General features: G+C 39.1%; 1 pseudogene across 1 annotated transcript in view; it reads left to right on the top strand.

Annotated features, from left to right (window-relative positions):
• Positions 1 to 12,987, top strand: part of LOC306962233 (ephrin type-A receptor 6-like) — a 55,053-nt pseudogene that overhangs the window by 26,916 nt on the left and 15,150 nt on the right. The window contains exons 7-8 of the transcript XR_013794275.1: positions 1,762 to 1,917; positions 2,535 to 2,879. The product of XR_013794275.1 is annotated as an ephrin type-A receptor 6-like (transcript). The remainder of the gene's footprint in view (positions 1 to 1,761; positions 1,918 to 2,534; positions 2,880 to 12,987) is intronic.

Here is a 12,987-nt window from a genome sequence, read left to right as displayed (position 1 = left end):
CTTACGTTGTGAAGAGCCGTATAATAAAAGCAAATAAAAAGGGGAACTATATTGTGAGGTGTAATGATACGAGGAGCAAAACGTCCGCGCAGTAACTCCTAAAGGTTATTGACGGAAGTGAGCGGGGGAAGTCTTTAGGAGTTACTGCGCGGACCAACAATGTCCTATTGTGTAGAATGAGCTCAGATCTGCTCATCACAACTGCCTCTAAAATCCTGCACTGTCACTCAGAAAGGTGTTAATTCGGGTCTGAAGTGCCGTCATGCACGAGCTTAATATAGAAGCTGCAGTTACACATATGACCTGAGGTGGCAGGAGTGAGTATAAAATGGCTAACTTGCATCTAGCCCCTTTAAGGTTAGGGTTAGGGTCGTATATGTTATTACTTTATGTACCTCCAGAGTACAAATACACATAAATCCATTGTGTATGTAACACATAGTTACATGTTATTACACATAGTTACATAGCACTTTACATTGTACTAAATGTGGCAGGTACGATGTAGTAAGGGTAGTGTAAAATAAAGTGTTACCCTATATTTTACACTACCTTGATACAATGTACCTAACTAAATTTAGTGCAATGTAATGTGCTCTGTAACAATCTGTAATAACTTTTACCTATGGGTTAGATACACAATGGAATAACTTGTATTAGTACTTTGTAGTTACATAATGTAATCGGACACGAGACCCTGAGGGTTAGGGTTTAGGTTCGGGGTTAGAGTTATGTCTTATTACATTATGTACTTACAAATTACAAATACATATTATTCCGTTGTGTATCTAACCCATAGGTACAAGTTATTACAGATTGTTAAAGAGCACATTACATTGTACTGAATTTAGTTAGGTGCACTGTATCAACCATATTTATACATAAGAATCAGTGCTTTCAATGCAAGCTTATGTTTTGTCTGTGTTTTGGTATTGATTCACCCATCATCAGTGAAGTACCAGCTCAAGTCTGTCAATCCTTGTGCCCGTCTTTAGGAATTAAATGGCCAACCATCAGAAATGGTAGCCTGGCCAGCCATGCTATTCTCTGTTTATTCGAAACTGTGTGTATGGCAAGTGTGTATGGCAGGCCAGGCTACAGAAATGGGACCCACGCATACGTCCAGCAGCTCTAACCAGTGAGTCACAGAAGAGCTTGAGTACTGTGCTTTATGAAGTTTTCTGTTTTTGGTGTTGGATTCTATTGCAACTCGAGGGTCCTTTATTGCCTGAGAGCTGTTTCTGTTTATACAGTGTCTCATATCCACCCAATAATCAAAATGCATGACTGTTGATGTTACTAAGAAAGAGGAGGTCACACTGACTACTTACCGACTCCAGTTAAGTCCTACAAAAGATCAAAGTGTGCGTATTCTTGCTTCATCCAATTTGAATGTTAATTTTTAGTTTACTACCCTAACTTTTTGCAAGTAGATCCACACACACATCTTAATATGTTTTGTCACACAACACAGAAAAGTAAAAAAAAAAAAAATTGTGTGAATAAACACTGGGAGCCACAAATGAAAAAAGCAATCTGAAAAGCTGAATTATATTACTTCATAGAAAGAAAGAAGAGGAAGGATGCAACATGAAGTTACCAAAACTGGTGCAATATAACATACAGTGTAAAAGAACTTGAGAACAACTGTTGAAATATGCCATGTCATTCATAAATTAATGTAATGTGTTTGGTTAAGACAAAGAAAGATTCATTCCACTCTTAACTTACTGTGTTTTGTCATCTGTTGTGTGTCTGCAGCTTGTAAGCCAGGATTCTTCAAGGCGTTTGCTGGAAACACAAAATGCTCCAAGTGTCCCCCTCACAGCTCCAGCCACGACCAGGCGGCCACTGTCTGCCACTGTGACAAGAGCTTCTACAGAGCCCTCAAAGACCCCTCCACCATGGCCTGCACAAGTCAGTACTGCAGCACATTCATCTGGACATGTTATGTTTCCCTTTCTCTGTGGCGTTTTCAGATAGTTCCATTGCCATCTGTTATACTGGTGCACTTTTTTGCTACTTTTCTATTTGTTTTATGCAATAAGTACTAAATGTAAATGCAAGCTTATGCTTCCACACCTCAACTGTGAAAACAACATCTGGTATTCTATCTGTCACGGGAGAAAAAATCACAAGTACCATGCTCTTGAAGGTTTGACGCCCACCTTAAAAACCGTGCTCTACAAACTCACAGCTTATCCCTAACATTATTAAAAACCTGAGTGAGGTAAAATTACTTTAAGTTAGAGAGATGTGAGAGATGTCCAGACGTCATTACAGGCTTAATAATAATAATAATAATAATAATAATAATAATAATAATAATAATAATAATAATAATAATAATAATAATAATAATAATATAGAATAATAAGAAAAAATGGAATCGAAAACCAGTGTCAAAAATGACTAAAGATAAAAGAAATATGAAAACTAAAACTACAGTTTTTTAAACAGGGAGAAAATAACCATGAGGCACCATCATTCTTATTGGGAAACCTATAATAAATAGCATCTGTCATCTGTCTTAGGACCCCCGTCTGCTCCCAGAAACTTGGTGTCCCTGATCAACGACACGGCCCTGTTCCTACAGTGGATGCCTCCGCGGGACAGTGGGGGCAGGAAAGACCTCGCCTATAACGTCCTGTGCCAGCGCTGTGACACCTCGGACAGTGGGGTAACCCAGTGTGAACCCTGTGAGCCCGACCTGCGCTTCATCCCCAAAGCGGTGGGTCTGACCGGGACGTCTGTGGCCATTCTTGAGTACGCAGTACATGCAAACTACACCTTCCACGTGGAGGCGGTGAACGGAGTGTCCGGGCTGGGATTGGCTGCGAGATCTCTGGCTAATGTCACAGTGAACACACACCAGGCAGGTGAGTAAAGTGCTTCCATGGAGCTTGAGGGTGTTTTCACACAGGCTCTAGTTAAAGCTACATTATTAATTGTCCATGAGAGTAAATCCTACGCTGACAGAAAAGGCGAAGGGAGATAGGGATACTGTACAAACTATTACACAATGGAAATATTGTTTTTCACTATAACTTTGCTGTAAATACTGTTTTAAGTGGCGCTAGCCCACAGTTAGCTTTGCCCGTTGGCCTGTTAGCTTCTTCTTCATGATGCAATTGTGGTTTTCTGGTCAGTGACACCAGGGGAAGATTACCAAACACACTATCATTCATCCTGGCCTATTGTACATGTTTTTAGTAGTAGGGGAAACCTACGCAGACACGGGGGGAGAACATGCAAACTCCACACAGAAAGGCCCCGTCCCTGGTGGGAATCGAACCCAGACCTTCTAGCTGTGAAGCACAAGCAGTAACCGCTGTGCTACCGTGCCGCCCATTTACAAACAAAGATGTGCGGCTCACCTCTCCTAAGAAATGACTATAACTTTACCGGGAGTGGGTATGTCTCCAGCTCATCTCCATGGAGATGTTGACGAAAGGCAGCAGAATTTTAGATTTTAGATTCTCATCCAAATCCATTCTTTAATTACCCACTGCATTTTAAAACTCCGTATGTCCTTTAAGTCGACCTAAAGGGGCTCTCTTTCCCTTCCTGCCGCACAGTAAAGCTCTCCTCTACATGAGCCGATTAAGTACATTTCTCCTCGCCTCGCATATCAGCCTCATTGTATTTAACCACGGGAGCGAAGAGTGACCATAGCGCATATTGGGGAAGTACGCATCTGCGTGCATGTCGACGCATTGACAAGTCGATGCCCGTTGTCATTGGAATAAGTTTGTTGAACAGCTGATCGTTGTTATTTGGCTGATGGTGCGACGTCTGTTGTGGGTGCATGTGAACAGGGACTGAAGTAACTTTGAGGTAAATGCAGTTGAAACTAGGGCAGTCTCGGGCCGATCCATAAGGCGCTCTAACATGTGTGAATACAGCCTCAAACTATTGTTATTATTGGTTTGTGCATCAATTACATTCATAGATGCTATTTTTCATACTTATATTGAGGTCCGTTGAGGTTTGATGAGTAATGAATAATGCATAATGTGGCTGTTTTAATTATTTGTTTGTATTGAGAAAAACAGGCTTTACAGAGTATGTTTTAAATATATTTCTATGTATTTGTATTTATTTCATTATTTATTTCTTTGCTAACAACTAAAAGTAACTTGCCCGTGTGTTCAGGGTATTTATGGATAAACTCCAATGGTTGCATCAAAAACCAAAAATCTGAGCTCAGCCCACATGCAAATCAGTGCCTGGTTAGAGGCGGATCATTTACTGTGGGGAAAGCTGAAAGAGTAATTATTATTTTTGCATTAGAATAATTAATATTCTAGTGATGAAAATATGTGAAACTGCGGGAATACTTTTGAAACATTTATCATGTTAATCCTGCTTGCGTGGGCAAAGCTGCCATCTGGAGTGCAGAAAGTTTCCCTATAAACTGCTTTTAACACCTTGAGTTGTCAGAAAACAACAAAACCGGGAAAACTTTTTATTTTTCACATTTTTCACAAACATGTCATATGAGTAAATCCAATGATGTTTTTAGCCACTGAACATTTTCTTATTTAAATTGCTCTGGGGGTTTTTGATAGCCTTCTGTTCATGTAATAATCTAGATCGTGGCCCAAAGTAAAGCACCACTTCCTACAAATCGTATGTGTCCGAACAGAAGCATTTTATTTTTTACAGGTATTTGGTGTCTGATGTGTGTAAATTCTGTTTATTTTCTGACTCTAAATCTGTTTCCAAATCTAAGCAAAGAGGCATAATCCAATGTCCAAGGCAAATTGGATAATTTATGTAAAGCAGACAAGGATGAATGAACCAAACTGCATGCATTCTGTTTCAGTACTGGAGCTCTGTGATAGAAATCAACTCATATCAATGTGTATGCCAAATAACAATCTCACAGTCCCATTAGTGCTGTGATTACCATTGCTGCTCTGATAAGAAACTCCTGAATGAAATGCCTGATTGCATCTTCATAAAGGTTTCACAAGGAGAGAGGAGATTAAACTGTCATGTGAACAAATATTAGTCTGTGCCCCTGTTCAGGATTCCCTCTGTTCAGAAGCACAGCGGCAGCAATAAAGTAGGAGATGGTGTGCTGTAAATGCTTTGTGGAGCCTTTTACTGTTCAAATGCGTTCATAACTTGGGCTGCACAATTTTGTATAACTGTCTAGTTGTGATATTTCTTACAAGTAATTGTGAGTCAGTCTGTGATTAATGTTTTGAAATCAAGATTCAGTTTGCCGTGCACATTTTAAAGTTCAAGCATTAACTTTCGAGAGGAGACTGAAGTAGAGAAGATCTCAGTTGTCTTTCTGTGAGGAGTTGGCATGTTCTCCCAATTTCAGCATAGGTTTAAAGGTGCATTCTGCGATTCTCTGTATGTGGAAAAAAAAAGGCATTAAGTGTGTATTTGGCCTTTTAGTGACCCAGTGGCTGTACGGGAGGTTGTCTTGGCGCCTTTGCTTTCCATCGCAGTGGCCTCTAGGATGCTCCCAGACTAATTTTATTCAATTTTTTGTAGGGTTTCTGGTAGGTTTTTTACATGGAATGTAACCATGGGGACAGATCCATCAACAGTGAAATTCTACAAGAAAACCTAAAGAACAATAGGTCCACCGAAATGGAAAGTAAAGGCGCCATGTTAACCACCCATACAGCCGCTGGGTCACTGAAAGGTCAAAAATAAACTAATATTAAGTTTTACCCCCATAAAAAGTTGCATAATGCATCTTTAATTCAAGTCCTTCAGTGTCCCCAAACAAACATAGAAAATGTAACAGATTCTCCTCTGAGGTTAGGATTTTTTTTTTTTATTAAATGGAGCTCAAATAACATCCAAGTAAACATTCATGCACTTATTTATAAAGTAACATTTATGTCCAAGCATATATAGTGTATACGTCGTATATTGCATATAACAGTGTGGTTCCTCAGCCTCTCCAGCCATTGGCTAGTTTCTCGCCACTTTATTTTTGTTAATTTGGAGCAGTTTAGAGTTTGTGATTTTATTACTTGTTTTCTTATCATATGAGCTAATTGTGATTATTCATTTCACACATTATCTGCAGCAGAATTGAATGCCATATATTTTGGAATTGAGATATGATGCTGATATGCTGTCACATTGTCATTGAGGACAGATGTCACATGTCTTGGTTTGTGGCAGAGCCAGACTGAATGCAAATCATCTCAGGAGGAGGAAAAGGCTGCCCGTGGGAATGTTCCCATTATCATGTTTAGAGTGGATTAACTTGTCAAACTAGCATCTCGCAGGAGACACGCAGCACACAGCAGATCCACAGTGCACATTTGGCTCACAGCCTCACACCTCCAGACAGTAGCATTGTCTTAGTCAGTGCTTCATGCCTTCACAGCAAGTCTCTGTACAGCCAACGCACTTTTCAGCATCTCGGGATGTTCTCTCAATTAGTGTGAATGACAATGGTAGGATGCCTCGCTTGTTAGGCTTGCAATTAGATCTACAACGGAAAGTATGACATTGTGAAATCTTGCAGTGTTGACAGAACAGGCGATATTCTATTTTTACAGATATAACGGAGGAGTTCAATTATGATTATTGTTAAGACAGAATGCTGCTTTAGACATACAGCAAACAACAGGCACTAAACCAGGAATGAAATAGATCTGCATTTTACTGGATGAGGTAGTCTTAGAAGCAAACCAATGTAGACCAGGAGTACAATGAACATTTTGAATTACATCTGGTTTAGTCCTGGCATAGTCCTGTTAAAGATGGTCCTGGTGGCATTGAAAAAACGATTTATTTGATGTTTGAGAACCACTGATGTAGTTCCTATATCCTGCAGATTTTCTGTACAATAATGAGTTTGTGAGCAAGATTACCCCAGAAATAATTATGCCTTGAGCAATTTTATTGAGCAATTTAATTATTATTATTCACAAGTTTTGCCATAATAGTTAATTTGATATTATATGCAGCATTTACAACCATTTCAGTTTTTTATCTGTTTACACCCACACTATTTTAATGCAATTTGCTGCTTAAGTATGTTTTTAAAGTGTTTAATGCCTTAAGTAGTTTTACTTTCATTTCCCGGAGACGTTCTTGCCTTACTAAACATCTGCTCACATTGACTTGGAAAGCCGAGCTCACTGCCAAATGCATCTCAGACAGTGATGAGCTTTATGCAATTGATTGTGATATCACTCCAATAACGAAATAATAGCCAATCAAAGGCAGAATTAGCACTTAAATAGGTTTCGCAGTGAGAGGGAGGGGGCCTTTTTATTTTGTTTGTGTGCTATCTGTTTGCAAATTGCCTATTAATGCCTCATTATGCTTTTAATTAGGCTAAAGCTATTAATCATAATTTCTAATCATTTCTCTCCCAGTCGCATACTGCTATTCTAACCACAAGTTATAGTGATGGTTGTGTGGCACCAAAACTCATTGTTACACAGAAGTGGATGAACTACAGCTCCTTTTTCTACTTGGAAATTTCTTACCACCAATAAAAAAAAATGTGTGACCAACATAACCAGTACTGTTTATAAATATTCTACCATGAAGATATGAGACAGGCCTCAACTCTGACAAAATTCAGGCTGAAAACGGCTCTACTCTGCTGTGCACATGACAACTCTTTTCTTTTGTCGTTTTCCAAAGATTATTTGCCCTTGATGCGTAGTTTTATAAACCTTCACAAGCATACGAGAATCCATCATGTGCAACTCGCACTTATCTTTGATTCATTGACTGTCATTGTTCACTTCCCATTTACATTAATTACTCAATTCGAGAGAGAATCCATGATGGCAGCTCAGTCTTCTCCTGTTGAGCATGTTCCAAAAAAGAGCACTGTGTCTCCACAGTGCTCCTGGGCCGAACCAAAACTCACAGCTGCTGAAATATAACATAAAGCCAGTGTGGCTACAAATATTTTTCTCTTCTCAGCATTGGAGCGGTTAGTGCTTGTGCTTCGCAGCAAGAAGGTCCCGGGTTCGATTCCCACCTGGACGGGGCCTTTCTGTGTGGACATTGCATATTCTCCCCATGTCTGCATAGGTGTCCTTCGGGTACCTCCGGTTTCCTCTACCTCTAAAAATATGTACAATAGATGAATCCTCAGCCAGGTTATTCTGACCATCAGCCTGGCTCCACATCTGGAGATGGGTCCTCGTGCAGCACTGCCGTCGAAACTGATCCTTACGGGTTGCCCCAGCGGCATCGAAGGATGGGGCAAATGCAAATTTTCCTACAGGGACAATAAAGTATACCTTAACCTTACCTTAACCTTAAACCGTGTCTTTTTTTCAAGTATCTTTAAAAACAATTAAAGTCTTTGGAGCCAGGCCCATTGAGACATGCATTATTGCATCCTCTGGAGTCGCCCCTAGCAACTAGGGGGTGATATCGCAGCAATGTCAGCCCCCTGCCATGAGGACCAAAGAGAAGTGATTTTCTCAAGCATTGGTTTGAATCACGCGGCAGTATTGCTGTCAGTGACCAATTAAAAACACGGCAATGACGGAACAGCACGAGGTGCTCGATATTTACAAACAGAGAACATTTTTAAAAACTAAATGTTTTGCGGATATTGCTTTGCTATTGCTAATTGTAGTGGTTTGTTGTTTTGAGAATATTAATCTGCTAAAACAAGGCACACTTGATGCAATCACTGCAAAAGTTCTTCCTCATTTCAAACACTGTGAACTGCTCCAGTTTACAGATTTATACATTACGGAAATACAGAGATAATGTTGTTTGCACTGCAATATAAATCTGGCTCTTCCCAGGTCATAATTTTATGTTGGTAAATACATTCCTGTATTTCTGTAAAGCACTATAATTGCTCTGTGTACAAATTGTGCTTTACAAATAAACGTAGCTTGCTTTACTACAAAAAATAATTCTGCTGCTGCTACTACAACTGTACTCATACTATCTGACTGTTCTTGTGTTATTGTTGATGTTTCTACTTTTCCTACTTTTACACATTTTATTACCATACTTTGGCTATAATTACTCATAGAACAAATATGCTGATTGCAACTAATTTGGCTGGCGCTGTTATAGTTATTACACCATATACCTCTTTAATCATTTACAGAAAGAAATGAAAGAAAATCCACATTTGATCAAATAATTGTCAATTCAATCCAAATCAACATTGTGTCGCTTGATGAAATGATGATGTAATTGATGTCATTTTGTTTTAGCCTGAACCAGTGCTTCTTGTGTGTGCGCACCAGGATGCTGGAGTTTTCATAATCCCTGTAAGGTCAGCAGTATCGGGTTAAATCTCAAGGAAGCGTCCGATCACAGCGAGAGCTCGTGTTTAGTGCTCTCTGTGCTGCTGCGGGTCCTCTCTGCACTTTCTGTTCAGCAGCGCCTCCCACTATGTTCACTGTGGTCTTCTGTCAAGAGCGAGTGCATAAACACGGCCGGCTTCTCTTTGTTGTTTGCATATAAGAAAAAAACAAGCTGCTGATACAACGAGAGAGAAGCCGCAAGCACAAGGCAGATTGTAACGATTTGGAGAAATTGCTTTTTTGTGCTGCAGTAACTTCACAGAGATTACCAAACATGTGGGTTAGATAGCACAAATACTTTCTGTACTGAGAAAGAAAAGGTTTTTTTTTATTATTATTATTATTTATATTTAACTTTTTGTATATTTAATTTCAAGGCAATTATCTTCTTTACAGCAACTTTAGCAGCAGAAATATAGTAATTACAGTAGTTATAGCAGCAGCAGAAGAAGCGGTAGAAATGTAGTATACAGTCAGTATGTAGCATCATGGTGACACCTCTTTCATTGACTAAGGTCAGTATGTCACTCATTCTTTGACTTTTGACACTTGAGGAGTCCTGGACGCAGCTGTGTGTGCACAGTCTGCTGTGCACCACATCCTTCCTGTAATAGTTAGTGAAGAAGATGTTCTCTTATATCTCTTCTTGAAATAGATACAAGTCGTCGCTTTCTTTTTGTTGGCTTTCTGACTTCACGTCTATGGCTGTAGTTGTTGCTTGTTGCTGTTGTTTTAGCAACAGGAAGTAGATAATATAAAGTCCCTTTTTTCTTTACAAAATTCTTTAAAAAAAAACATTTGATAAAGAACATAATAACATACTATAAATATGCTTTTCAATTAAAAAAAAATAATAGTTTTGAGTATTACTTTCTTCCCAAGTAACTTTTGCTTAAGTTAAAAGTGTAAGTTATTTAACTTCTAAACCTTGCAGATAACAAGGTTTTTATCTAAATCATAATAAGTGGCTGTACTTACTCCACTGTACTACTTTTTTATTGCTGCTCCTTCTGCCTACCCAGAAGCACATGCTCATTGCACATATGAAGATATCTTTGGTGTTTCGGTCGTGTCCTGATTTTAGATTTTTTTTCCCTCTTTTCTCTGTGTTTTTCCGTCTTGCTCTGGGAATAAGGCTGGATTCTATTTATATGCTCAGATGCTGGGGAGATGCAACCTCGTGGGACTCCTCTTCTTCTCCCTCTTCACTCTCTCCTCCCCTCTGTCCTTCCTCTATCCGTTTGAGCATTTATACTTCAGGGCTAACCTATTTTCACCAATTTACCGAAGTAGCGTCTTGTACATTGTTTTAATTCATCACTTTGATTTAGCTGAATTTACCAAAAATTGTTTATAACTTTTCATAGCAGTGACAAACCAGTTTAGCCTCTGGTTAAGTTTATAGGAATAGACATAATTTGTTTCTTGCATTAGATTAAGCATTTTTTAATGCATTTCTCCATGTGATTGCTTAATTCTTGACAAAATGTTGTCCAGGACTAAACCAGTTGGCCTACAACAAGATAAAGGCTATGCTAGATTAACCTAGGCAGCAAACTTTCAGTTGTTCTGGTCTGTTCCATAGAAACAAAGGTTTTCAAAGAGTAGTCATATGTACGAGGTTTTTACCTCTTTTATACTGAATACATGTAATTTGTGGCCAAATCCAAATGAAACAAAACCTGATAAAAAAAAAAAAGGATTCAGGTTTCTGTGTGTGTGTTTTTTCCTTTTGAAATAATCACTTGGTGTTATAGAACTCATTGGGAAATCAAAACTAAACCACAACAAATAGAGGGAATATAAGTCACGTCACAACATAGTACGGAAAATGAAGCCAAATGAGTTTAAGTGGCCATTGTTATTATTTGTTTTAACACTCAGCGTGAAACGTTGAAGGTTCCTGTTTAGAATGAAAATGATGTAGGTGCAAAAAACAACATCCACACTTGCCCTCATTAAAGAAGGATTACAATTGAAATAAAACTGGCCCTAAAACAGAAAACAAAAGGATTTTGATCACAAGAGGAAATCCACTTAAAACCCTCAAAACCAACACGAAATCCACTGCCAGGTGTCAATGCTTTTTACAGATGACAAATACATTCTGCTAATATTGTTGGAAGGTGTTTTAGGTTCAAAATGCAGCTCATGTTGACAGTAAAAACAGTATGGATGTAACATTATGATGCCGTGAGCACTGTCACATGCCACAGCACTGCTCAGAGGCACAGAATGGTCCTCTTGGGAAGTGTTGGTGGCTGTGGAAATCGCGGCCGTTCTTGGATTGATATGCTCCGGATGTTGGAGCTTTTCCTCTTTGGATTTGGGTTGTTTCCCCCTGAGGTCCTCTCAGTGCCTCTCCTTGCATAAATTTCTGCTTCTTACGCAGGATAGCTGGCTGCAGATATTTTCAGTCTCCAGCTTCTCCCTCTCGTTTTACTCAGGATTATAATATAGACGTCTGTGAAACTGTCACGACAAGGAAGACAGAGTCACAGCCAAGGTTTAGCCATGTTTCGAATACAGTTCAGCCGTTCTGAATGACCTGTTTTGATGCGTTCTCCAGTTAGCAGACTTGAGGCATGGGCATACCCCCACCTCGATGTACTTTAAACCCAGATTAGTTGTCAGAAGGTTTTTTATCCAGCGTCTCCTGTACTGAGTTGTTTTATAGATGAAGACATTTCGCCTCTCACCTTTTCAGCACTGATGATCTTTTAGCAGCCGTGGAATACATATTGATCTAAACCCCTCCCTGTATGTACTCTGCCTGCTGCCAAATGTTAGTCATTAGTGCTATGACTCTTGAGGTGAGAGGCAAAACGTCTTCAACGGTTCACTCTGTGGGAGAGTATGAAAACTATATATGTTTGGGAAACTTATAGTATAAGCAATGAGAAAAACAATGTTTCCATTTGCCCTTGTCATTTTTTTAAATTGTGCAATTATACTATTTTTCCATTGGGATGGGGATTTCTGGTCATCGCTACGGCAACACTGTGAAAGAATATGACATGGGTTTCATTGACTTTTTTAATTGGAACAACGAAATGGAAAATTTCTACCAAATATCGTACATTTTCGTCAAACTACGTTTTTTAGTCCCCATATAAATGTTATCACCTTGTCGCACTTTTTTTTTTTTTACATATCAGAGCAAATGGGAACATTGTTTTTCTGTACAAACATGTATAATTTTGATACTCACAAAAATCCGGTGAAATTACATAGTGTACCGGACTATCTAAAACAGGGGTGTCAAACTACTTTAGGGTTGTGGGTCGAAATTCAGCTCCCACGGCACATATATAATGTAAACAAGAAAATACTATGGAAAACATTTTTCCCATAAATGAATAATAATGAGCTGTCATTTGGTGAAAGCCCCAACTTGACTGTAGCCTAATCAATAACAACGGCTTACACTTGTATTGCACTTTACAAGCCTGTGTCACAAGTTTCTCTAAGTGGTACATAATAGTAATTATTCATTGACTCCACACTCTGTGGTGGTAAGCTGTTATTAAAGCCACAGCCGTCCTGGGGCAGAATGTCCATTCACCACGTGGCTATAATGTGTTGTTCATATCTTGATCTCTTATATAAGCGCCCTCTGCTGGACACGTGCGATTTTTTTTAATTTTTACGCTGCCCCCCAGTGGCTGGAATGACAGTTTCTGTTTTTTCTTTAAAAAAT

This window comes from Gobius niger (assembly GCF_951799975.1).
Source record: "Gobius niger genome assembly, chromosome: 4".
NCBI classification, from domain to species: Eukaryota; Metazoa; Chordata; class Actinopteri; order Gobiiformes; family Gobiidae; genus Gobius; species Gobius niger.
Note: the sequence above shows the minus strand (reverse complement) of the source record. Positions and strands in the feature narration are given on the sequence as shown.